Source organism: Lactuca sativa, chromosome 6 (assembly GCF_002870075.4).
Source record: "Lactuca sativa cultivar Salinas chromosome 6, Lsat_Salinas_v11, whole genome shotgun sequence".
Classification (NCBI taxonomy): Eukaryota; Viridiplantae; Streptophyta; class Magnoliopsida; order Asterales; family Asteraceae; genus Lactuca; species Lactuca sativa.
Genome location: NC_056628.2, coordinates 138177404 through 138202803, shown reverse-complemented (window position 1 = coordinate 138202803; position 25400 = coordinate 138177404).

Genomic DNA, 25400 nt, shown 5'->3' with positions numbered 1-25400 from the left:
CATGGTCTAGCTTCTCAAACATCTTCTTCAAATCCTATGTATGTGTGTTCTATTTAGTTTCTATTTGAAGATAGTTCAAATGAGTGTTGAAAGCATATGTAGGCTTAATTAAAGGTTATCAGATTTCCTTTTTATACTTACTTGTTGTGTTAGTTGGCCAAACTCAATCAACGAGAAAACTAACTCTGTAATTACCCCTGTAATCGATGAGAACTGAGAAGCATCAGTAACATCCTTTCATAAGAGTTTTTGGTGCTTGCAAGTTAAAAGCAACTTTAGGTACTGTCGAACCCTTCTGTGAGTATCCCATTGTCTGACCATTTTATATACTATATCTTACCAAACACTTTTTTCATCCCCTTCATTCTTACATTAGGTTTTTTCACTCAACGAAGAAGAAATAAAACTTGGTTGTAGCATTTCATCGACCACCTGGTGTGCTTCATCAAGCTTGTCACAAATTAACAAGATCTCATTATCTTTTCTACCTTATTCCTACTATCATTTATTTTCTTTAATTTCAACATCAAATCCAAAGCTCCAAATCTCTTAAAAAATCAAGATAGACATAAATTCGCATTAAGCTAGTCAACAAAAGCAACAAGAACAAATTATTAAAAATACTAAATGATAGATCCTTCTTACCTTCAAGTAGATGCCTGTAAGATTATGTGTGTGAAAGGCTAGGAGGTTTTGAGACCACATAAACACATAATCATCAACCTGAAGAAGAAGAAGAAGAAGGATTAACAACAAAATGAAAGATATAGAGAAGAAGGAGACAAAGCCCATTATCAACGTGGTCTCCTCACCTTCAACTTAACAAATTGAAACATAAGAGTACCTGAATCAAAAGACGATTAAGCAGCATATGAAGATGAAGAAGAATCATTGAGATCAATGATGTTTGAAAGAAATTAGGTAACAGTATGTTGACCATCACCTTGCTTGGTTTGATCGAGGACAAATTGGGGGATTTTTTTTTGTAAATTGATGAAGAACATATACCGATGATGAAATCAGCAAACGACAAAAGGCGTAAGATGTAAGAAGAAGGCGCATGATGATACGCAGATGGTTGCAATTAAACAACAAGAATTCTCCATGCCGATGCTTATACAGGTCTTCTAGAGAGAGAAAGAGGAAGACAGAAGACACCAACCTTAATATAAAGCTCTATTCTCAAGTCGGTGTAGCAAATAAAGAAAAACATGGAGAGATGTTCGCCAGAGTGTCATCTAATCCCAAATCTGATCTTCAACCTTCGGTTTCTAATCTTCAACCTCGAACTTGAGCCCTATAGCTCCTCACAACCCCTTGACAACCTTTGAACGCCACCTCACACCCTCACCTGCAAATAAAAAAAGAAATAATAAGAAGGGAGAAGAAGGGTTGTGATCGAGCTAGAGGAAGAAAAGAGGAAGAATACGCACATCATTTCTTTCTTCTTTCTTCTTTCTTCTTTCTTCTTTTCGCTCTCCAACTCTGGCTATAAATACGAAAGCGCAAGAGATATTGAGAGAATAGATAAAGATCGGATCGGAGATGTTGAGTTTCATCCTGTTGAGCAACTCGGTTTCATGGGAGTCGCATATTAGGTAACAGGGAGAAGTCGTGTTCCCCTAATTTGCTTGAATGGATGAAGAAATAGGACCAAGGATAGAAGCACAACTAGACTAGGGTTTGTAAACATGGGGAGTCATTGTAGATGGAGTAGGGTAGAGGTGAAGAGGAGTGAGCGGGGTACTTCAAAATTTTGGGGGATTTTCCATGTTTCTAGTGGTGGCGGCTGCTAGGTTTTACAAAGAGTAGCAGGGGAGAAAATGAAAGAAGATATTACTATTTTAAATGTGTTATGTTTGATTAGGGTTTGCACATAGAAGGAAGTGAAAGTCGATCGGAGAAGAAGGGGTTTGCAGAGAGAAAGAAGGGATAGAATGAAGTTGATTTGGCGGGTGTAGAGAGTAGAGAGGAAGAGGAAGCGGGTGTTCAAAATTTTGGGGGATTTAGTTTCCCCCCTGAGTCCCAGAAACGCGTGTTTATTAAAATTATAAAGCGACATTTGTAGAGGACGCCCTTTTTATTATAGGTGCCCTCCGTGTTTTTAATATTTTTACATGAGACACTAATTTAAGGGCACTCAGTAATGCGCGACCTAAATCCTTAAAATTTTTGAAGAGATGACACTTTTTTAATGTCGCTCTCTAATGCGTAACATAAATCAAAGAGCGTCGTGTTTTGCGCGTCGTAAAAGGTCTTTTTTCTAGTAGTGTTTTCAACTCATCCACCAAAGGCCTCAAGAAAACATCAATGTCCTTTGAGGATGATTTAGGGCTAGGAATAAGCAAAGTTAGCATGAAAGAAGACTCTTTCATACATATCCATGGTGGTGTATTGTAGGTAGTTAATATAACCGGACAAGTACTATAAGTACTATTAAAGTTGCCGAATGGATTGAAGCCGTCAGCAGCCAAACCTAGACAAACATTTCTAGGTTCTTTAGCAAACTCTGGATATGTTTGATCAAAATCTTGCCATGACTTTCCATCAACCGGATGATACATCATACCATCTATTGAGCGTCCAGTATTATGCCAACTCCTATCTTTAGCTGTGAATCTAGAGCTATATATTCGTTGAAGTCTTGGAGTCAAAGGAAAGTACCGCAAGACTTTTTGTGGTACTTTCTTTCCCTTTGTAGTTGTGTCCACCCATCTACTCTCCTTACAAATCGGGCAATTTTGCATGAAACCGTTCTCCTTCCAAAACAAAGCACAATCATTTTTGCAAGTGTGGATTGATTGATATCCTAACCCTATCTTTCTCAACTTCTTTTTAGCTTCATAGTGTGAAGCTAGAATCTTGCTCTTCGGGAAAGCAGCTCTTAGTAACTATACAAGTTGATCAAACGAACTATTTGTCCATCTATTGATCACTTTAATATGCAACAACTTTGCCAAAAAGTTTAAGGCAAACATATCGCTACATTCAGGGTATAACTTGGTATTGAGCTCCTCAAACAAATCATCAAATTCCGGGTCTATACCTCGTCCCTCCTCGTCTACATCATCAATTACATCAAACATCTCATTACTTGTGGGTGTGTTTGTTATTGGAGTCGAATTGTAGCTTAAATCCGAAGAACCGACATGTTTCTCACCGTGATAAATCCACGTAGTATATGTTTCTAGAAACCCAATGTTTTACACGGGCAACACACTTTGCCTTTAGAGTTGACATGTTTCTCAGCAATCTTCATAAAGTTCTTAAGACCTTCCAAGTATTTTGAAGACATTCGGTTCTCTCTAATCCAACTCTTATCGATCGTCATCGCTGTTTCACTATTAAAAATTATATTATATATATATAGTTATCGAAAGTTAGATTGTATTTGTGCTAGATAAATAAATATATACCCGAGAAGGGATAGAGTATTCACAAGTATATAAAAAAGTATATACTGGAGAAGTAAAAATCAGATGGATTGGATAGAGTATTCACAATGGTTATGAAGAAGAAACTTAAACTAAAAATCAACGATTCAACGTGTTTTAATAAGAAAATCATATTAATTTGATTTTATGTTTAATTTAATTTAATGTTAATATTAATATTAATTTGATTTTAAAACTAATTTAATTTGATTTTATAATTAATTGGATTTTGTTTTAAAATTAATATTAATTTGATTTTAAAACTAATTTAATTTGATTTTACAATTAATTAAATATTTTATTTTTATTGATTTTTTTTTAAATTTATTCACCTTTACTTCATAATTATTTTAAAATTACTAACAGTATATTGCTATTAATAACCTAATTAAGCTAAAGTCATAATGACCAGCATTAAGTCACTAACAAAATTAAGCACTTTGAAACCATATTAAACACTTTACAATACAAACAATAGCATCTAATTACATCAAGTAACTCAAGATAATAATTTTTAAGGTAATGTTTCTAACTTAACATAATGTATACATGAAGTTTGTTTGCTACTTCTATAAGGTTGCACATAAACTCAAATTGTAAAGATCTTATAGCTTTCTATCATCACTTTTACTTGTAGATAAGTAAAATATATAACATTGTATGCACTTAGAAAGCAAAATGTGGCCAATATATAACATTGTATGCACTTAGAAAGCAAAATGTGGCCTTATACCCTGTTTTCACATATTTAACTTTAGACATTTAAGATTTATGCAACATTATGGTGGACAAACAAATGCATATACATATCATGGTGTATTGAAAGAAAAAAAATCATAAAATGATCATCACTGTGGTAGCATAAACAAGAAAAAACTCAACAAACTAACCTCAAAATCGGTATTAGAGATAGGTCAATCACCGAAAATCCTTTTCTATGACGGTGGTGAACCTTCTTGCCGGCCAATAGAGAAATGAGGTTGTGATATAGGGCTCCAAATTATTACAAATCAAGCACCAAGCTATTACCATTAAGAAGCAATGAAGGACCAAAACACTTACTTTTATGGTGGCCGATGAACTTGAGTACTGGAAACGCCCTGCGATCGCCGACGAGCTTGAGAGAAAAATGGAGTTGGGCTCGACTGCAAACAGAAAGCTAAAAAGGTGTTTTTGTTACAGGGAAACACTATATCGATGACATGTCGTCGGTATAGGTACCCAAATACGTCGTCGTTTTACTTCACGTGATTAACAAATAAAAGAAAATAAAAAAAAAAAAAGATTTCACGTGGATCGGTCCCACCTTTCCCGACGACATGTCGTCTCTATAGCCTAAGAAACGACATCGTTTTTCAGTTTCTGCAACACGGATAATAAATAAATCGAAATTAATTTTTAATCACCCTATACCGACGACATGTCGTCGGCATAGGATGACAAAAACGATGACGTTTTGACTTTCTGCTACAAGGAATTAAAATAAATCGAAATTATTTTTTTAGATCCTTTTCCCGCCGAGTTTATACAGACGACTTGTCGTCTGTATAGCTCTTCTGGTCAAAGGTTGATAGTCAACGTTTGAAAACGTTGTACCGACGACATGTCGTCTGTATAGGTCGACTTTTTCCGACGACATGTGTCGTCTGGATAGGTGTCGTCTGCATAGGACTCTATTCTTGTAGTGATATCATAAATAAACATTGACAATGGTCTTGTTTTGAGTTTGTGGAATTGTCAAACAAGCTTACAAATTTTCAGTTCTCGAATAAGGTTGATTCCTCGCAATGGTAGGTGTGTTCAAATGGTTTCTTCAGTCTGAAGTCTATGAGGAAATTGATGGAAGAGTTAATGAACATTGACAATGAGCATTGTTTTGCGTGGTATGGATGGATTCTTAACAAAGTTAACTGTTTTAAGATGGGCCTCCATATTGATTCGACTCTATGTTGCTTATGTAACAGTGATTCCGAATCAGACGATCACCTTTTTTTTTCCAGGTGTTTTCTTTTTCCTCGACCTTACTCTAATTGCATCATCTCCTAATACGGGTAATAAATTGAAGCTTCTTGGTGCCGTATGTTACACATTGATATGGGAGATATGGAAGGTGAGGAATTCAAGGTTTTTCATAATGAAGTTTTGTTCCCCATTAAAAACAATGGATGACTTTCAACTGATTTCGTATAATTGGATAAAACATCAGACGAATAGAAGTAATTTAAATTGGTTAGATTGGTGTAATAATATGTTTCTTCTTTTTCCATGCAATTGCTTCCTTATCTCTTCATGCTAGTTTCTTGCTACCGAGTTTTTAATACAATTTTTGCTTTAAAAAAAAAAAGAAATAAACAAAAATATAATTTCAAAAAACTAATATAACTAATATCCAAATCTAGAATATTTACGTCAGTTTGAATTTGAAATAAAAAATCAGAAATAAAAGCCCATTGCCACCATAGGCCCTGGCCCCTCCTTGTCTCCTTCCTTTTGGGCTCGGTTAACTGAACCATGCTCGTTTCTGCCCAACAACTAATTTTGATGGAGGCCTTGTAGACTTGTAGTGATAACTTTTGTTTTGGGGTTTGTCATTGGGATTTTGTACGATAACAATGAATACAAAGTTTCAATAAAATAATAACGCATGAGATGTGAATTACTTTAGTTTAATAATATGAAGTTGAAAGTCAGAAAAAACATTAAAATAATCCGATGCCATTTTACTAAATTAATATTTTGTTATAGCCATCTAAGTTTAGATTATAGGCCTCTTCTATTCTTTAAGACGACAAAAATTGATTAAATTTATAACCTTCGTTTGAAATTTTTGCAAAACAAACCGGCCACATGTGTGTCGCCGTTAAAAAAAGAAAGAAAAAAGTCCTAGGAATTCTTGTAATTTATTATTTTTCTGAATAGTATAGTAGTCAAATAAATTGATAATGCACAAACATCAAAACACAATATTTAATAATTCTTGTAATATAATGTTGTATGCTAAAGAAAGTTATCCACAAAATATTAAATTAAAATTTTAACACGGGAATTATTTCTGACATTAATGTGGTCGATATATATTTATTTTACTTCCAAATATTAAACCCTTACTTTAAATGATTTGTTTTCTTTTGAACGACGGTATTTTATTAAGCTAGAAATACATGGTGTGTGGGTTTGTGTTAAAATGGATACAAACACCATAAACTACAAAGTTTGATATGTTTTTAATTGGGTCAGGTAGAAATCAGGTTTGACTCAGTCAGATTCACGCTATGTGATATCACATTGAGAAGTTACTAACTCCCTCGCTCCTCTGTTACTTGGTCAGATTTAGACTCAGTTATATATTAAACAATTTAGATCTAACTCAATTAACAACTATCAAACATCCATAAGTTTGATTTTGCGCTTTTCATTTAGCCCAAAAAAAGTAGTCATTGGTATATTTTTGAACACCACAGTTGACATGATACTTTGCCATTTCTAAGTTGTAAGAAAATTTGTTGATATTATCTTTTTCAGTCTAAGATGGTTTGTTTAATGATTTCTGGAATTGATAATTGCTCTTGAACAACAACCCCAACATTGAAATCTTTCTGCCTATACCAATTATCGACCTTGTTCCAAAGGGATTTTGCATGATTCCACTCCAAAATTATAATCGCTCTTGAACAACAACACTAAATCAGACTTTTACTTATATAACTTTTCCATCTATGTTTCTATATATTTTATTATACATAGTGAAATAATTCAAAAATAGGCTGCACAAGCTCTATGAAGTTGCACACCCAACATTTGTTCTGGGTTGACTCTATGATTCATTATCTCTTACATCATACATTCATACCATATAGATGACAATTGATGTTTCCTATTGATACACCTATTTTGCTTTATGATGATAAGGTACAAATTCTATCAAGAAAAGAACGCCATGTAAAACAATTGGCCCTTACGGGAACATATCTTTTCCAATATGCCTCTTGCAACTTGTATCACATATCTTGTTCTCGATTTTCATCCGTATTGATGTTGTCGAAAATACCATTTCATTGTGATGAGAAATTAACATTAAACATGGAGTTGTAGCAGTTCATTTTTTTGTTCTTGGTAGCCTCTTCTACCCCCACCTCCAACTTTCACCACTATGTTTTTCCTCCAACTTACATCTTTTATTAGAGTCAATAGAAAATAATTATTGAAATATTGAGAGCATTAGGTATGTGGTAGACCAATAATCATACCAAAAAGGGATTTGTTTCCTCTTCTCATCTTGATTTTGTCATATTTGTACCTTTACCACCAAGTTTTTTTTTGATATCTTTCTTTGCTCAAAGCAACCCAATTAATTTTTTTAATTTGTAGTAGTATCACCCCATAAAAATCGTCTTCTTATACTCTCCTATTTTTTGATGACTTTCAAAGGTGCTTTGAATAGGAATAATAATATAAAAGGAGACTTCCCTCCAAGTGATGAGGCTATTTTAAATGATTTTGCTTGTGTATGTATAATCTAACGATTATTCAAATATAACTTCATCAATTCTATAATCAAAATCAGTACCAAAAAAAGATGTGGAAATTTATATAAAATTATGAATGTTAAATGAAACGTGTGACGTTGTTCTTTAGCCAACTTGTTAATGGATTGTGTCATATGTTTGTTTCATTTGGTATGAACTCATGAACATAGTCGTTTGTTTTTTACTTTCCCCCTTGACTGGAGTTTGTTTTTATCGAGATTTATCGGCTATATATTGTCTTCGAACGGTGTATACACAAACTTTGATACGTTTTCTTTTGAGGTTTGTATAATTTGTCAAACTTAGTTAATTACTTAATTATATCATTTTTTTATTGTACATAAAATCTTTAACCTTGATTCTTTCAGCTTACCCAAAAAGGCTATATGAATTTTTATATTTATTTTTGGGGAAAATTATAAAAAAATCAATATATTACCACAAAATTTTGAATTTGACATTGAGTTTTTTTTCGTAATTATGTCACTATATTTACAATTTTGTTGCAATATCAACCAAATAATCGGTTCTACATGTTCTCTCGGTAACCACTTTTCTCGAATTACAATAAAGTCATTATGTTTACTAAAATTGTGATTTTGATACTATGTTTTTTCTCAATTATGTCACTATATTTGCAATTTGGTTACAATATCAAACAAATGACCGTTACCATCAATCTAGCATGTTACCAAATAAATGAAATGATAATATTGTGATCTGGAAGTCACATCACACCATCAATCCAACATTGTGTGCACGTAAGAAAAGTAAGACCCATGACTGCAATGCAACCCTTATAGGGTGTGGCGCGACGAGGAAAAAAACCTCCCTATAAAAGGAGGGTCACCCTCATCCTTTCTTTCCACCAATTATTCCAACTCTCTCCCTCTCTACCTCTCGAGATTTCGGTCCACCATGATTTAAATTCACGTTATGTAATCTGGTTAGTGAAACTCTGGAGATTTTAGAAGGATAACTAAGGAAATGAAGTAAACATCGAAGTTTTACTCATATCTAACATATGCAGTTATAGCGGTCCAAAATAAAATATCGGTCAAGGACCGATATTTTATATACATGTTATCGTGGTGGGATATCGGTGCGGTATCGATATTTTCATATTACGTAGCGTCTTTGTAACCTTGGGTTGTACTTGATGAATACAAGGTCATTAAGTAAAACATATTGTTAACGTTACCCTATACGATCACCTTAAACTTAATAGAAGGCCTAGACGAAACGTTAACTGCTAGTACCTTGGTCGAGACCCGATCTTGGCCCACACGATCTAGCGTCGGGTTGATAGCTCACTTCCCATCACAAGGAAAGAACATTCCACGTGATCTCCTCATTCACCCACAGCTAATCAAAAGGCGACGAATAGCTCAGGTGACGACCAGAACTGACGTCACCTGGCAGTTGGTTAGCGTGGGCAAATCTCCTAGTAAGAGGAGGCCACGTCTCATGTTAATCGGACGAGGTCCACACGATCCATTAGAGGCAGGTATAAAAGGATCTCTTCCGCCTCAAGGAAGGGATCCATCTTCTCTCTAAAAAAGAATACCCTAAAATTACCTATCTCAGAAATCTAACTTGACCGTCGGAGTGACGTCCCGGGAGAACACTCGGACGTCCTTTAATGATTCTTCTCTGTGTTGTGTTCTCAGGAAAACTCTTGAGGCAGATCCATCATCTGACATCCAAACCCCATGAAACATGTCACAACACATATAGTAAATTAGAAAATGTTTGAAGAAAATGTTTTTCAATCCTATAAAAACCCCACCATATATCTACATTTTAATAATAAATGAAGTGATTTAATAAAAACTTTAGCTATAAACGTTATTTCACTGCTATCCCACCGATATTTTCCAAATATTAGTCAAATAGCGGCCAATATCGGTCAATATCGCCGATATTTGAGGTACCGCTATTTAGTACCACTATTTTGCCAACTACCGATAGCCGCTATTCCATCGTTATTGACTGCACAGTATCTAACCTACTTAGTTGTTTCAAAAATATTAAGGTGAATTAGTCTGTTCATGTAACTCTATTCCAACACTCCTCATATTCGAACATACAAAGGACATATATCACCATACATGGAATAGTGAGATAACTCATCTGAATATGCTTGAAAAACCTAAGTAGGTTAGATAAGTTAAGTGTAATGATGTGTGTAAAACGAACTAGTTTTAATCCTACTTTTAATTAATATATTAAGCACACAAAGGTAGTGAACCTGTCTTTTAGTGGTATAGTTGGATAAGTAGGGTGTCGAACTCAGGGAACATAAATTAATCTAATAACTAATTTTAACTAAACAAGTAATAAAAGTAAAGGGTTTTTTTTCTCTAGTTTTACAAGACTAGAAACTTAAACATAGCACTTAAAACAATTAACTAACTAAACAATTAAAGCAAATGACAAATTCACCAAATTTATTAAAGGGTTTCTGTTTAGGTTCAACTAATTCACTCCTATGGTTATTTAAATGATAAATTAATTATTATTGGTTACCAACTATAGTGGTTAGGTTCATGTTCATTACTTCTAACCCTTAGACAATTAATCAATTCAAGCAGTGACCAATTGTTTAAACTAATTAATTCTCTAGTTCAATTGTTTGGATTAAATAAGATTTGTAATTGGTTAATCAATTTGGTGTTTCAATTAACCTCTTGTTTGTTGGTTTCTCAAACAAGCTCACACATTAATTTACCCATTCTCTAATTAATCTTAATTTCATATTCATTACTCTTAAGCATATGATCAAGTGTTCACATAACATATGAGGTTAATAATTAAGAGATGTTCATGCAGCTTAATTACCTTCCAATTAACAGAAAATAGTTTTCATTACTGCATAAGGTTCTTTAACAAACTTAATTTAATAAAATCACCAAATAAAAGTATATTCTAAACCATAGGAGTAAATTAGTCTTCCCCAACAGAAACAAAACGAACTTAGTTCATAGTCATGATAAAAACAAACTCAAAAGCAGATTTAACTAAGCTAAACATACTTAATTCCTAAAGCTAAGTGGAATGATTAACCTAGTTGCCTTGATTCTTCCAAGGATTGAAGATTAGGGTTCCTTAGCTCCTCCAAGGGTTCTTCAATCGCAGATGAAGCTCCAAAAACGTCAGAAGTCCCTTCCAATCGGATAATAGTTTGGTATTTATAATTATCACCAAACAGGGTGTACTCGGCGAGTAGCAGACCCAACTCGCCGAGTAGATGCTAGTTATCCGTCCCATACCAGGAGTCTTGACTTATCTTCTGGAATATTCTAATGGACTCGCCAAGTAGGCTCGTGTAACAATTGGTGAAAATAGGAACGATCGTACGATGCTATGTTTTGATTATTAAGCAATATGAGTATTTTATCAAGAATGGTTGAAGGAATTTAACCTCTTTTATTTAAATAAGTTATTGTGAAATATAAAACAAGTAACTATTGATAAATTTCGTTATAATGTATGACTACAAACCATCACCGGTTTGTGAAATTAGCATATAACATCATTTAAACGCGACAAACTTAATTTTTGTATCAACATGTCTCTAGTTGATAAGTAAGTTAGGTTCTATGTAGAACGTTTGCTTAATAGATGCGGAGGATCTAAATTTGACAAATATACGAACCAAAGTGACAAAACGTGTTTAACGATATGGTTAACCGGTTAAATATCACGAAATTATACATTGGTCAATAAATTTTATATTTAAATAAATAAAAAATATAAAATGAATTATTATAAGGTATAATTAGAATGTATTTAAGTGTTTTTGAATAAAAAGAATAAAACATAAACATTAAAGTTCAAATACACAAAAACTACATTGTTATTTTATACTAAGTATACATGTATGTATTTGTACATATGTATTATTATCTAGTGAATGACTAGTTATGGATCATGATTTAAGTGATTTCATGTAAGGAATATGATTTCTAAATCAATTAAGATAAGAGAATTGGTGGAGATATGTGCCAACTTAACTAATAAGTGCTTAATCACTTAAGACATTTTACTAAGAATGCTTATTAATCCCTCTTCTAATTTTCGAGATTAAGACCTTCCCTCTCCTTAACTAGAGCTCCTAACTAACTAAATAACTAGTAGTTAGTTAGTTAACTAACTCAATCTCTAAGCAACCACCCAAGCAAGTGGCTAGACAAGATCACATCACTTAAACTCACATCGCATCACAAGCTAGTCTAGGTTTTGTCCCCTTATCCTCTTCCACCCTTTCCTCCTTCATAATCAAGAAATTTCCTCATCATTTTACCCTAAATTCACCAGCCAATACTCCAGGGAATTACTCTCAACCTTCATCTCATTTTCAGCCACAAGAACTTCCTTCCAAAGCCATCAAAACCATGAACTAAAGGGCTGCTGTCCCTTTTGTGTTTCAGCCACCATATCACCCATCTACACCTTCCTTTTGCTTGATATTTTTACCACCAAATACCCCTGGAAGTTAGCTGTTATGATACTCAAAATTATAGATTCAAAACAGTGAGTAAACTACCATTTTTCTTACTCTTTTGCTGTGAAGTTTTCGTGACAGCAACATAGCCAAAACAGTGGCTGTTTTGGAGCATCAAACCAACAACCAAAAGTTCTTCTTCTTCAAGTATTCATATAAGGTGAGTTCATACCCCTACATTTTCATGTTTTATTCAAGTTTTAAGGGGGGGGGGGGGAATACAAGTTAGAACACTAAACATAACTTAAATTTAAATGACAGCTTTCTACATAAAAGTTGAGTCCTGTTCACGGACTGTTTTGACCATCTTAAACATAATATCTTTCAAAACTGTACAATATGAAAATAGCTCAAGTTTATACCTTTCTAAGGACTACTCGTACGCGTTCATACGATTTTTCTACAATTTATGGCGATTTTTATAAAAATGCCTGTCATTTCAGAAGTGATTTCGGACCAGTCTGTGAAGATGTTCATTTTCACACTAGTTTGAGACCACTAAAAATCATAATAAAAATTAGGAACAAAGTAGACTCATTTTATAAACTCTCAGAGGTGACGGATTCAGTTTTGACTTACGATGATTTTTCTATGAGTTTTCTAAAAACAGGGACAGTAAAAGGTAAAACTGTCAAAAGTGGTTTATAGATTTATTAACACCTTCTAACATTTTTGAGCAATGTTTATACATTAAGGAAGTTAAAACACAATCATTTAAATATTTTTAATTACAATTTTTACAAAAGTGATAAGTACAAAAAGGTCTTTAGTATCAAACTTAAGGATTATTTCATGCAAAGTTTCTAATAAAAACGTAAGAATATGAACAACAATTACGAAACATACCAAATCATCTTTTAAAATTTATACATATATATAACCATTTGCATATATATGTTTTGTTTACAAACTTGTCTTCTACATCAAAAATATACATATATAGTTTACGAAACTCTACTCCATTTGTATCCTGTTGAGCAAAGGGTAAAATATTGTCAAATGCATATCTAAAGATTTCACGTCGTTTTTCATAGCTATCCCAGTCTTAGGGGATGATCATTTATACAAACATTTTCAACACAAAAACACGTAAACTCGTTGAACAAATTTAGTGAGTTTTGTCTTCACGGTACCTTATAAAGTACACACAAAAGTCCTGTTAAATATAACCAGAGTCTCTTGTAGGGATAGCGTGATAGTTGTGTATAGATCTATACTGGGACTGACAATCCCGCACCTTAGCTGCTTGCAACAGCTAGACCGGCAGGTCTAGGGGTGACAAATGTCATAACGAAATCGACACATGAAGAACGTTGCGAACAAGGCAGTCTGGGTCAATCAAGCATGGTTATAAGATAAAAATTAAAACTCACGTAAAACAACAATGACACTTTTAGTTTACGCAAAGACAGTCTTCAAACAGTTTTATATACAAACAAAACTGCATAACATCATTTTAAGTAGGAAAATTACTTATACGCTTCGGTCTTGGTTCATTTAAGGCCACATCTCATTTTAGGGAAAATATAGGATTTTCCGGAAAACAAACATTACTACATTTCATAGAAAAGGTTTACAAATATACATACAAATGCTTATGAACTCACCAACTTAACTGTTGATACTCTCTTTTCAAATAACTTGTATTCTTAGGAAATCAGTAAATCTGGTAACAACTGGCTTTGAGGATGGGACGCTTCTAAACAAATCTTTTGACAACATATTGTAATTGATATTTTGAAACATGTAATACGTACAAATGATGTAACCTTTTCAATTATATATATGTTGGTTGTGTTTGCTTTGAACATTTATACTCAACTGTTATGATACACTACATGATAGTCACCCGCCCCTGGACGTTTCCGGCATCCTGGTTTGGGGGTGTGACAGCTCGTGAACTCGCCGAGTAGGAAGGCTTTTGTCTCTCATTCTTCATTCTTTGGTCTCTAATTGCTTCCCCTTGTCCCCTTTCACTCCCAAGCATGTCTTTTGGACTGAAAACAAAATTTAAACATTATTAAGTACCTTTTGTCCACATTATACATATAATTAGTTAAAAATGAATAAAAATGTATGCTAAATAATTAACTAATTATGCACATATCATGTAACTTACTGAATTTGATGAGGTTTGAATAGTTGCGAGTAGAACTTCGACGTTTACTTATTTTACTTAGTTATCCTTCTGAAACCTCCAGAGCTTCGCTAACTAGAATATAGAACGAGAAGTCGAATCATGAGGGACCGAAATCTTGAGAAGAAGGGAGAGAGAGAGAGAGAGAGAGAGAGAGAGAGAGAGAGAGATAATGGATCTTGAAGTACTAATTATGCATCTCCCTAACCAAGTCCGCCCACATTATGATTACTTGTCAACGGTTGCTCAAATTTGATAGATTCGTCTTCTGTAACAAGAAGGTTTTGGCCCCAGAGGGATAATATCAACCACTTGACGTCCACCTGATGCATCTGATATGGTTATTTCATATCCTCCCTTTTCTTTTTGTATGATTTTGCTGACTATACTGGATGTTGTAGCATTATAAACTGTATTATTACTCTTGCTCCCGTCGGGACAAATCTGGCCCCTTCCCCTGTTTCCGCCTACATATATAAGATATTTTAAGAAGTGAATGCCTTTCTTAGTAGCGGGGTCCACATAAAGTATAGGAAACATGATTTCACTATATTTCTGACCAGGAACAAGGCCTATGACAAGAATATTTTTTTTGATTGGGGCGATAGCTCTGAAAAGACAGATTGCCCATCTTACTGTGATTTTATTTATTTTTTGGAAAATCAAATGTCAGGTTATCCTTAAAAGAAAAACTCATTGTGTGTGGTTGTGCGCCTAAATTCAAAAAATGACAAAAAAATCTTTATTTACTTTTATTTTATAGTAGGGGAATTCTATACGTAACCCCTCCCAAATTGATTTGTGTACCCCCCCCCCCCCCTCCCCCCCATGATTCAGCGATTTATATGAGTGAGTGGGGTACATATATTAGCACCCTTTATAGTATCCTACTTTTCTTTCTTTATATCACACCATTTTTTTATTAAAGCATTTAACTTTGACATTACAATGCTATAATTGGTTTGAATATACAATGTTGTAACTGTTTTGAAGTCCAAAGTTATTATTATTTTTTTCTTATTAAAACATTATACTTTAAAAATTATGAAATAGAAATTTACTTTCATTAATAGAAAAAATGTATGATGCTATTTCTTGAAAAATAACCAAATTACAACTTTATTGTGGCGGTGTTTTTTTTGGCATAACCAAGAACAAATCAATCAAGATTAATATTTACTCAGATGTACGCATCGCATACTAGGTTTGTGACATGTCCGCTGCGCGTACCAAGTTGTACGCATAGCTTACTCCTCTGTTAAGCTCTTTTTGCTATTAAGCACTTAATGCTTCAAACAAGGGACCAAATCACAGATCTGAGCTCTACTTAATGTCTAAACCTATAAAGTCACTTACTTGGTGACTTTGCATGCCCCACATAGGCCCAAACTCCAAAAATGACATTCTACTTCCATTAAAGTGACCTTAACTCATGCATAAACTCTTCAAGGTGGCAACTTTCTGTCTTAGGGACTCAAATAGCACCAAGGGTGGAAACCTTAAGCCTAGGAAACGAATTTGAGCCATAAAGCTTCATCCGTGGGACCAAAAAGGTCCAAAAACCCAACACAAGATATCTAAGGAAATAACCACCAAGTTTAAGACTTTATACCTTAAATGAGAGTCAAATGTTGAGGAGGTTCTGGATCTAAAGGCTCTATCTTCTTCAATGAACCTTCAAGAGTGAACACTTTCTTCAAAAGCACCAAAATACTCTTCTAATGGCCTTCTAAGCTCCAAGAACACACAAGGAAGGATTAGGGTTTCGTGAAAACTATCTAAGAATGAGAGGATGACTGGGTTTTGGGGCATAATGCTCTTTATATAGTGCCAAGCCTTAAAATATAGGGTTTTTGTCTGAGGGGAGGACGCCCTGCGTACCTCTTAGTACACCCGACGTACTCACAAACTACTCACGACCAATTGAACTTATACGTTGGGCGTACCCAACCAAACACGTGCATCCATTCCTTGCATGCATGAGACTGCCTTGCCAGTTGTCTCCGTTAGGGACCAAAATTGTCAATAACTTCAAAGTGCCATAACTCCCTCATCCGAGGTTCATTTTCAATGAACCTTATATCCATGAAAATGTGGCAAGAAGCCCTACGCTCCTAATAACTAACCCAAGCCTTAAACCTTTCCAGATTAAACCCAACATCTGTAATAGACCGAGATATCTGTTTAAAATCATACCCTTGGCTTCCGAAGACACAAACGAATACTTGGATCACTCATTCCATGACTCCCACCTCCGAACTAGGCCAAATTCTTCTTTTCCCAAGGCCCAAAACCTATGAAAATGGTAATTGGTTCGTAGCCCCGAGCAACGAAGCACTTTCAAAACTGGGTGTTACAAATCTCCCCCACTTCAATTAGATTTCTTCCTCGAAATTGTTCCTTACTAACACCCCAATAAAAACCAAAATCTGGAGACAAACAACCCTGAGCCTCCGAAAGAAACCACTTTTACCTCCCTAAACCAGAAATCCGCATTGGTTTGACTTCCTGATAGACCACCCACGTTAGGCTTTACCATGCTTAGCCCTCCTCGAATGACCGATCAAACGCACACTTCTAATCCTGATTATCTCGATGCTACCATCAAAAACAAAATAACTGACCATAACGACTATGGAAGACTTATACTTGACAGAAGGCTCAGATAATCCTTCGAGTAGGAGATTCATCCCTAGCACGGTTAGACTCAGATGAGAGCTACGCAATAGGGTCGAATCAATTACTCTGAGATTATTTAATCCTGCTGCAAGTGACTTAGCACTTTCGATCACCAAGCTACTCCACACACACGAATCCCCAAATCACTACTACTGCCCGAAGCATCACACTGCCTCGTATCTGCTTTCCAAAGGCAACTGAGACCTCCCTGGTCCCCAACTTATCTGAGATACTGAATTCCTGCTTGGTTATTGATCCAAGAGCAACCTCACAGTCGCCCCACACGACTTCCGAAGAGAACTTTGACTATCGAAAATTTACCTAACCATACTGCCACTCATGGCTCCATTATTTGTTCTGATCTTCCCGATCATAACAGTCCGACTACACGTCGCTATCGTATACACAACGAAAAGTGAATGCTTCCAGAACCATTGTAGCCTTACATCATGTCTGGTCTCCAAAGACCTACTGCTTACTAAATTCGATCATACTGTGGCCTACTCACATGCGTGCGGATGACATGCCCTGTCCTAAATCATCTGAAGGAATCTATGAGTGAATCACAAACCTGTCACATTCTTGCTGTCGAATAGGTACAGGTGAATGCTAAAGGTCACCCCGCAGTCTTACAACACTCCCATACTCATTGACCACTAATGAATGCTACGGGCCACCCCTGCAGTCTTACTATGCTATTGTACTAACGACTAACTAACAAATGCTACGGGTCACCCCTGCAGTCTTACAACTTTTCTACTTTATATGCCAACTAGTGAATGCTACGGGCCACCCCACAGTCTTACAACACCTCTACTCGATCTGCCAACTAGTGAATGTTACGGGCCACATCGCAATCTTACAACACTTCTACATTACATGTTGGATAATTTTATAGGCCAACCCGCAATCTTACCACATTCCCCACACTATCTGGCCGCTGGTGAATGCTAAGGCTATCCCACAATCATACAACACCTTCCATGCTATCTGGTTGCTGGTGAATACTACGGCTATCCCGCAGTCTTACAACACCTTCCATGCTATCTGGCTGCTAGTGAATGCCACGGCTATCCCGTAGTCTTACAACACCTTCCATGCTATCTAGTTGTCGGTGAATGCTACAGCTATCCCACAGTCTTACAACACCTTCCCACGCTATCTCAACCGCTGACCATGGTCTTACCACTGATTACCAATCTGAACACATCCAAAGTCGAGCACTCACACGGACTAAAACCCCACACTAAACTCATGTCCTAACTGGGATCCTCCGCCTAGTTCCCTATAGTCTATTACGCATCAATCAACTATGGTCCCACAGTTGCAAATTTTCCCAAACTTCCAATTCACATTATCCTCCATACATGCAGCCACTTGGGCCACCTTTCCTTTCCTGATGGGGATACGAGCTCATCCCAATTTCACGCTCGCTTATGTCCTGGGTACCTGAATGGTTCTCCCCTACTTCGATCCAACTAAGTCTCTACGTCCTACGAGAAATGGAAGGATTTCCAATCCTTCCTTCCTTCTAATGATCGATCTGCTGACAACCAGTGGTTACTTTTGCTAGCGATTCAATACTAACCGAACTTGCAAGACCATACAACCTCCTGAACGCTAAATGAACACTTTCTGAATCCCTAATACCGATAACCCCAAATACCTTGAAATGATATCGCGCTCAGATCTCGAAATCCAAAGAACGGATGCTCCAACCAAATCCTCCGTGACAAACCCCTTTTCTCGGTAATCCTGAAAGCCATCCCAAGCACAAATACTACTGATGCTGAATCCTAGCAATACTGGAAGACTAACCTGCTGAATCCTAACCATAATTCCCTCGTTTAAAACCCTTGAACCAACCTCGACTACAATAAAATAACAACTGAACACTGGGGACACACTATGTATAAGGAGTCGGCCTCGTACTACACCACTAAAGATTCATGGTATGCAAAATGAAATAATTTAAGCAAAATCAAGAACTAACCCGAAGATAGCACTTACCCATACCTAGTGAGATTACAAAGTAAATACAATTACCGATCAAGGGTAATTACACAATAATATCATTACAGAAAGGGGAGTTCAAATTACATACCAGCAATCTATTACGGCTCGATCTTGACTTTCTGCGGAACGATAGGCGTTGGAACCTGAACTCTCTCCGCCACCCAAGCAGGACAACGGGACTTGAAATGACCTGGCTAGTGACAATGAAAACATATATGATCCTTCTTAAATCCCGATGCACATGCCCTATTTCTCCACACTTGAAACACCTAAACTTGTGACAAACAAATCCATGGGTTCCCCCAAAATTGCGACACACCTAAAGATCTCCCTGACTTCCAACACCCAAGTCTGTCGATTCAGACCCTCCACCTCCTTCCAATCATCCTGAGATAGGTGCCCACTTCCTTTTTCCGAGTCGCGCTTCCAAACTCACATTTCCTTCACTACCAGTCCCACCAGCTGCACTTGCAACACGTGAGAGTGTGACCGCTCTTCTAATTTGACAATAAATATGCCAATGATCTGACCAATGACACCAGGAAATCCCTCGTGAAGGGCTCATGAAATCTCAGCCGCAATCCGATCACGTGGTTGAATCTCCCGAAGACACGGCGCACAAATCTCCTCCGATCCCGAATTACTAAAGCTAACAAGAGGATCCTCCTCCGCGAAGGATCCTAGGGATCCACAAGCCTTGGGCTCTAGATGAGACCGTAGTTGCCATGCTATAGTCTCAACCCGAAAGGCCCCGAGACAACTATCCAATACTTCCAAAATCCTTACCTTGACTGACCCCAAGATCATAGGAGCCGGCCCCATCATACCGCGGTTAATCTTCAACGAGAGGAACTTCCACATCTGCTCGCTGATCGACTCAGCACCTGTACCTGAGACGGAACCCGAACCTGAACTATCTCCCTAAGTCCTCCTCTCCAAACTGAAATACAATCAAGCCAACAATCAGAAGATACCCAAGAATCCACCTCTCATAAGCTTCTTATATTTTCGAAGACTCTCATCGATTCTAGTATAGATCCCGTGCTTTCATTAGTACGGGCCCAATACTACCTTTCACACCTATCCATATTTTCCTCAACAATCCTCCTAAATCCTCTAAGTCACTTCTTCAAACCATTATACCAGTACTCACTGAACCATACTATTAACCCACTATAGCATATCCTAGGCTTTCTTAGGTTCCCAAACCCACCCAATCCTCATCTACTGAAGGATTTCCGTTAATGTCAACCAACTACCTCATGAATATAGCCACATGCAACTAGGGATGTCAACGGGACCAAACGAGAGCGGAAAAAGTTGCCCCCACCCCTGGTCTCGAAATCAGTTGTTGCCCCTGCCCCCGGTCCCGCCCTGGTTACCTCCATCGCCCCTGGTCCCACCCCAGTTTATAGGCTAAAAATTCGATTTTTTTTGCTAAAAAATTGCTTTGTTTTAGGCTAAAAAAATATTTTTAATAACTTTAAAAGCTTAAAACCTAATCTTTTAGAAACTAGACAATTAAAAATCCAACATTACAAAACGACAATTCCAATAATCTTACAAATATAAAATACGAAAAATCCAGCATTACAAATATAAAATACTTACATGTCCAAAAATATATGATCAATTCGCAACATCTTCAACATCCATTAACTGGAAATGGGAAAGTGAAACCTACACTAAACCTAAAATATGATAATCTATTTTATATAAGTATTTTATATTAAACATATATATTTTTTACGTAAATGTACAACCAGGGCCCCCGCGGGAGTACGGGACGGAAATACCGACTCCCGACCCCGGTCTCGAAAATAAACGGGGTTTAATTCTGCCCCCGCCCCCGCTCCTGCCCCCAATTTTTTTTAAAAAAAATTAGTCTCGTACGGTATCGGGGTCCCGCGGGAATGGGGTCCCATGGGGGGTTTTCACATCCCTACATGCAACAAATATCAGATAATCCTTTGAGTAAAAGACTCATCCCTAGAACGGTTGGACTCAGACGTGAGCTAATAGGGTCAAGTCCATCACTCTGAGATTATCCGGCCTGTGCCCCATGTAACTTAGCATATTTACTTAGTATCTAACTCACGTCACAAAGAGTCCCACAAAGCACAAAGAAAGAAACATTCAGACAATGGAAAATCTAACCAACATACTCCATCAAACCATTCTATCCTCTAATTAGGAATATGTACTAGCATACTATCCGAAAGCTGATACAATTAGTCATAACTTAAACAGGTCATCCTACCACTGGCTAATCAGTTCTAGCATGCAAATCTATAAGCTCATATAAGCATACAAAGGCATCACTCCTAGATCCTTATCTCTAATCTAGCATGCGAATTACATAATCATATCATATCACATAACTATCATGTATTGGTATTTTGGGAACCACTTACTTGAGCTCGGTCAATTGCATGCATTACACCCCTTTCTTTGCTTAGAAATTCTTTATATAAAAATGATTTTCTTTTGAAAATTTTCATACCAAGTCCTCAGTTTGAGTTCAGACATACCCGAGAGTATGCCCGAATCCCTCAAACCAAGGCTCTGATACCAACTTGTAACATCCCAAAATTCATGGCCAAAAATTTCATGTTTAATATAACTAAAACACTATTGTAACTTTGTTCACACGTTAAAAAGCATTTTAAATAAAACATTTATCAAAGTTCATTTCCAAAAATCAAATATTGCAGAAAAACATAGGTGTATGCGTTGTGATCGTCCCGAGCCCCTTTACTTGAAAACTGGAGGTACCTTAAACCAAAACTGAAAACTGTAAGCACGAAGCTTAGTGAGTTCCCCAAATACCACATACCATACAAAAAAACATACTGCCTAGCATATCCGGGTACTGGCCTACCCCTTTGGTCTCTTTCAACCAGATACTACCATACATAACCGTGAGCCATACATATCATTCATATATCATAATCAAATAAGGTGCTATGTGTCGATACATAATCTTGCCATTATGTCACGGGCCGCCACGTGGTCTTTCTTGCCAAGCCAGGGGTCACCCCTGGGTCTTACAGACAAGTACCTAGAGCCACCTCCTGGTCTTCCATGCAAGCATCACAAATACAACTAGCACACATACTACTCTACTTATCTAATTAACACACAGTGTGCCAAGAGCCTCCTCCTGGTCTTTCATACATAATGCCTAGGGCTAACCCCGGGTCTTTCTACCACACATAATAGCATATAGTGTGCCAGAAGCTGCCTCCTGGTCTTTCATACATAGTGCCTAGGGCTAACCCCCATTTCTTCCTACTATACATAAACCAAATAGGCCAATATTGGTGCCTTCGACTGATACAAAGAATGAGGAGACTCACCTCAAATGTTGAAGCTCACTGCAAGAATCCTTAGTTGCTGCCCTGACAACTCCAGAGCTATCAATATCAAAATATCACCCAATTAGCAATTGGGTCCCAAACCATGACCCATCATCCATACTTGGGGGTAAATTGACCATTTTACCCCCGACACAACAAGATTCATAACTAAGTCCCAAGCCCAAAACCGACAAGGCCCAAAACTATAAAATCAACAAAAGCCCACTAATGGCCTAATGTTCCAAATTGGGCCAAACTCCTCAAATGGGCCTTCCCTTTTAGTCCAACATATTCTTAGCCCAGAATATCTAGTTTCTGATGGCCCATAAGGCCCAAAGTAGCGAAGTCAAATGAATGGCCCAAACTGAGGCCCACTTGTGCAAACCCCACTATGACTAAGTACTCAAGGTGTACTCAGATGTACGCAGCGCATACTAGGTTTGTGACATGTACGCTGCACGTACCAGGTTGTACGCCCATCACACTCCCATGTTAAGCTATTTTTGCTATTAAGCACTTAATGCTTCAAACCAAGGGACCATATCACAGATTTGAGCTCTACTTAATGTCTAAACCCATAAAGTCACTGACTTGGTGACTTTGCATGTCCCACGTAGGCCCAAACTCCAAAAATGGCATTCTACTTCCATGAAAGTGACCTTAACTCATGCATAAACTCTTCAAGACCTTCAAGGTGGCAACTTTTTGTGTTAGGGACTCAAATAGCACCAAGGGTGGCAACCTTAAGCCTAGGAAACGGATTTGAGCCATATAGCTTCATCCTTGGGACCAAAAAGGTCCAAAAACCCAACACAATAGATCTAAGGAAATAACCACCAAGTTTAAGACGTTATGCCTCAAATGAGAGTCAAATGTTGAGGAGGTTCTGGATCTAAAGGCTCTATCTTCTTCAATGAACCTTCAAGAGTGAACACTTTCTTCAAAAGCACCAAAATACTCTTCTAATGGCCTTCTAAGCTCCAAGAACACACAAGGAAGGATTAGGGTTTCGTGAAAACTATCTAAGAATGAGAGGGTGACTAGGTTTTGGGGCATAATGTTCTTTATATAGTGCCAAGCCTTAAAATCTAGGGTTTTTGTCTGAAGGGAGGACGCCCCGCGTACCTCTTAGTATGCTCGATGTACTCACAAACTACTCGCAACCAATTGAACTTATACGTTGGGCATACCCAACCAAACACGTGCATGCTTTCCTTGCATGCATGGGAGTGCCTTGCCTGTTATCTCCATTAGGGACCAAAATTGTCAATAACTTCAAAGTACCATAACTCCCTCATCCGAGGTCAGTTTCCAACGAACCTTATATCCACAAAAAGGTGGTGAGAAGCCCTACGCTCCTAATAACTAACCTAATCCTTAAATCTTTCCGGATTAAACCCAACATTCGTAATAGACCGAGATATCCATTTACAATCATACCCTTGGCTTCCAAAGACACAAACGAATACTTGGATCACTCATGTCATGACTCCCACCTCCGAACTGGGCCAAATCCTTCTTTTACCAAGGCCCTAAAACCTATGACAATGGTAAGTGGGTCGCAGCCCCGAGCAACGAAACACTTTCAAAACCAGGTGTTACACACTTGTACTCTCAAACGTAGTTTTTTTTGTTGAAATTGAACTTTTTGTTAAAAACAAAAATCTAGAAGCTCTTAAATTCTCACCGCCAAACACCCCCATGGAAAATTTGCTTGTACATATTTTGTTAACAAGTCAAAATGAAATAATACAAAGAAAAAAAACAACACACTAAAGCTGAACGTTAAAAAAACCCTTTTATTAACTCGAGAAAAATGCATGCAAGAGAAAATTATACACTTTTATGTCAACCTATCTTGTAAATTATTTCATATTATGGGGTTAATTTGGTATATTTGTGTGTAGGGTGTAAGATTCTTGAGCTTGTAGATGTTTATGACATTATCAACATATTTGGAGGTTAATAGAGCATTGTGGAGAATATACAAGGTTACTAGAGTAAATATATATAATTTAGGTTTAATTATGTAGTTTGTATGAGTAGTTATATCATTATAGTGCTCTTATTAATATATGATAAGACATATAGGTTATAGATTTTTGTATAGGATTAATATAACGTTTAAGTTGTAAGTTCTTGAATTGGTTCTTCTTTATAAAGAGAGTTGTTCTTCATATACCTGTGTCATGGTTGATAGTATCAGAGCCTCATGATTCTGCGTGAAGTCCGGCGAATTTCTCAACAGTGGTTCACCCTTGGTTCAACATGATTTAGTTTTGATCTTACTTAGTTTGTCGATCTGCATCCCGATATGCACAAGTCGCTTGAAGATCTAAACAACGATTGGAGATATCTCAAATCATGTCGTTTATTTTTTTCCTTCTTTTCTTGTGTCTCTTTCTTGACAGATCAATCTGAGATTTCAGATCCAAAAATACCTAACTTGATTTATTGTATTAGTTTAGACGTATTTTATGTATACATGTGTATCTCTAGTAACAACAATGCCAAGAAAATAGTTCAGAGAGGCAATATCATTGTTATATACTTATCCACCACTTCGATTCAACATCAACATATGAAGCACATCAAAATTGACATTCACTTTGTCTAAGACAAAGTTTCCATGGGAAAATATGAGTCTTGCATGTCCCCTTTTCGTCTTACTATGTTAATATCTTCACCAAAGGGATTCCATCTTCTTTATTCCTCGACTTCAAATCCAGTATGAAACGTCCG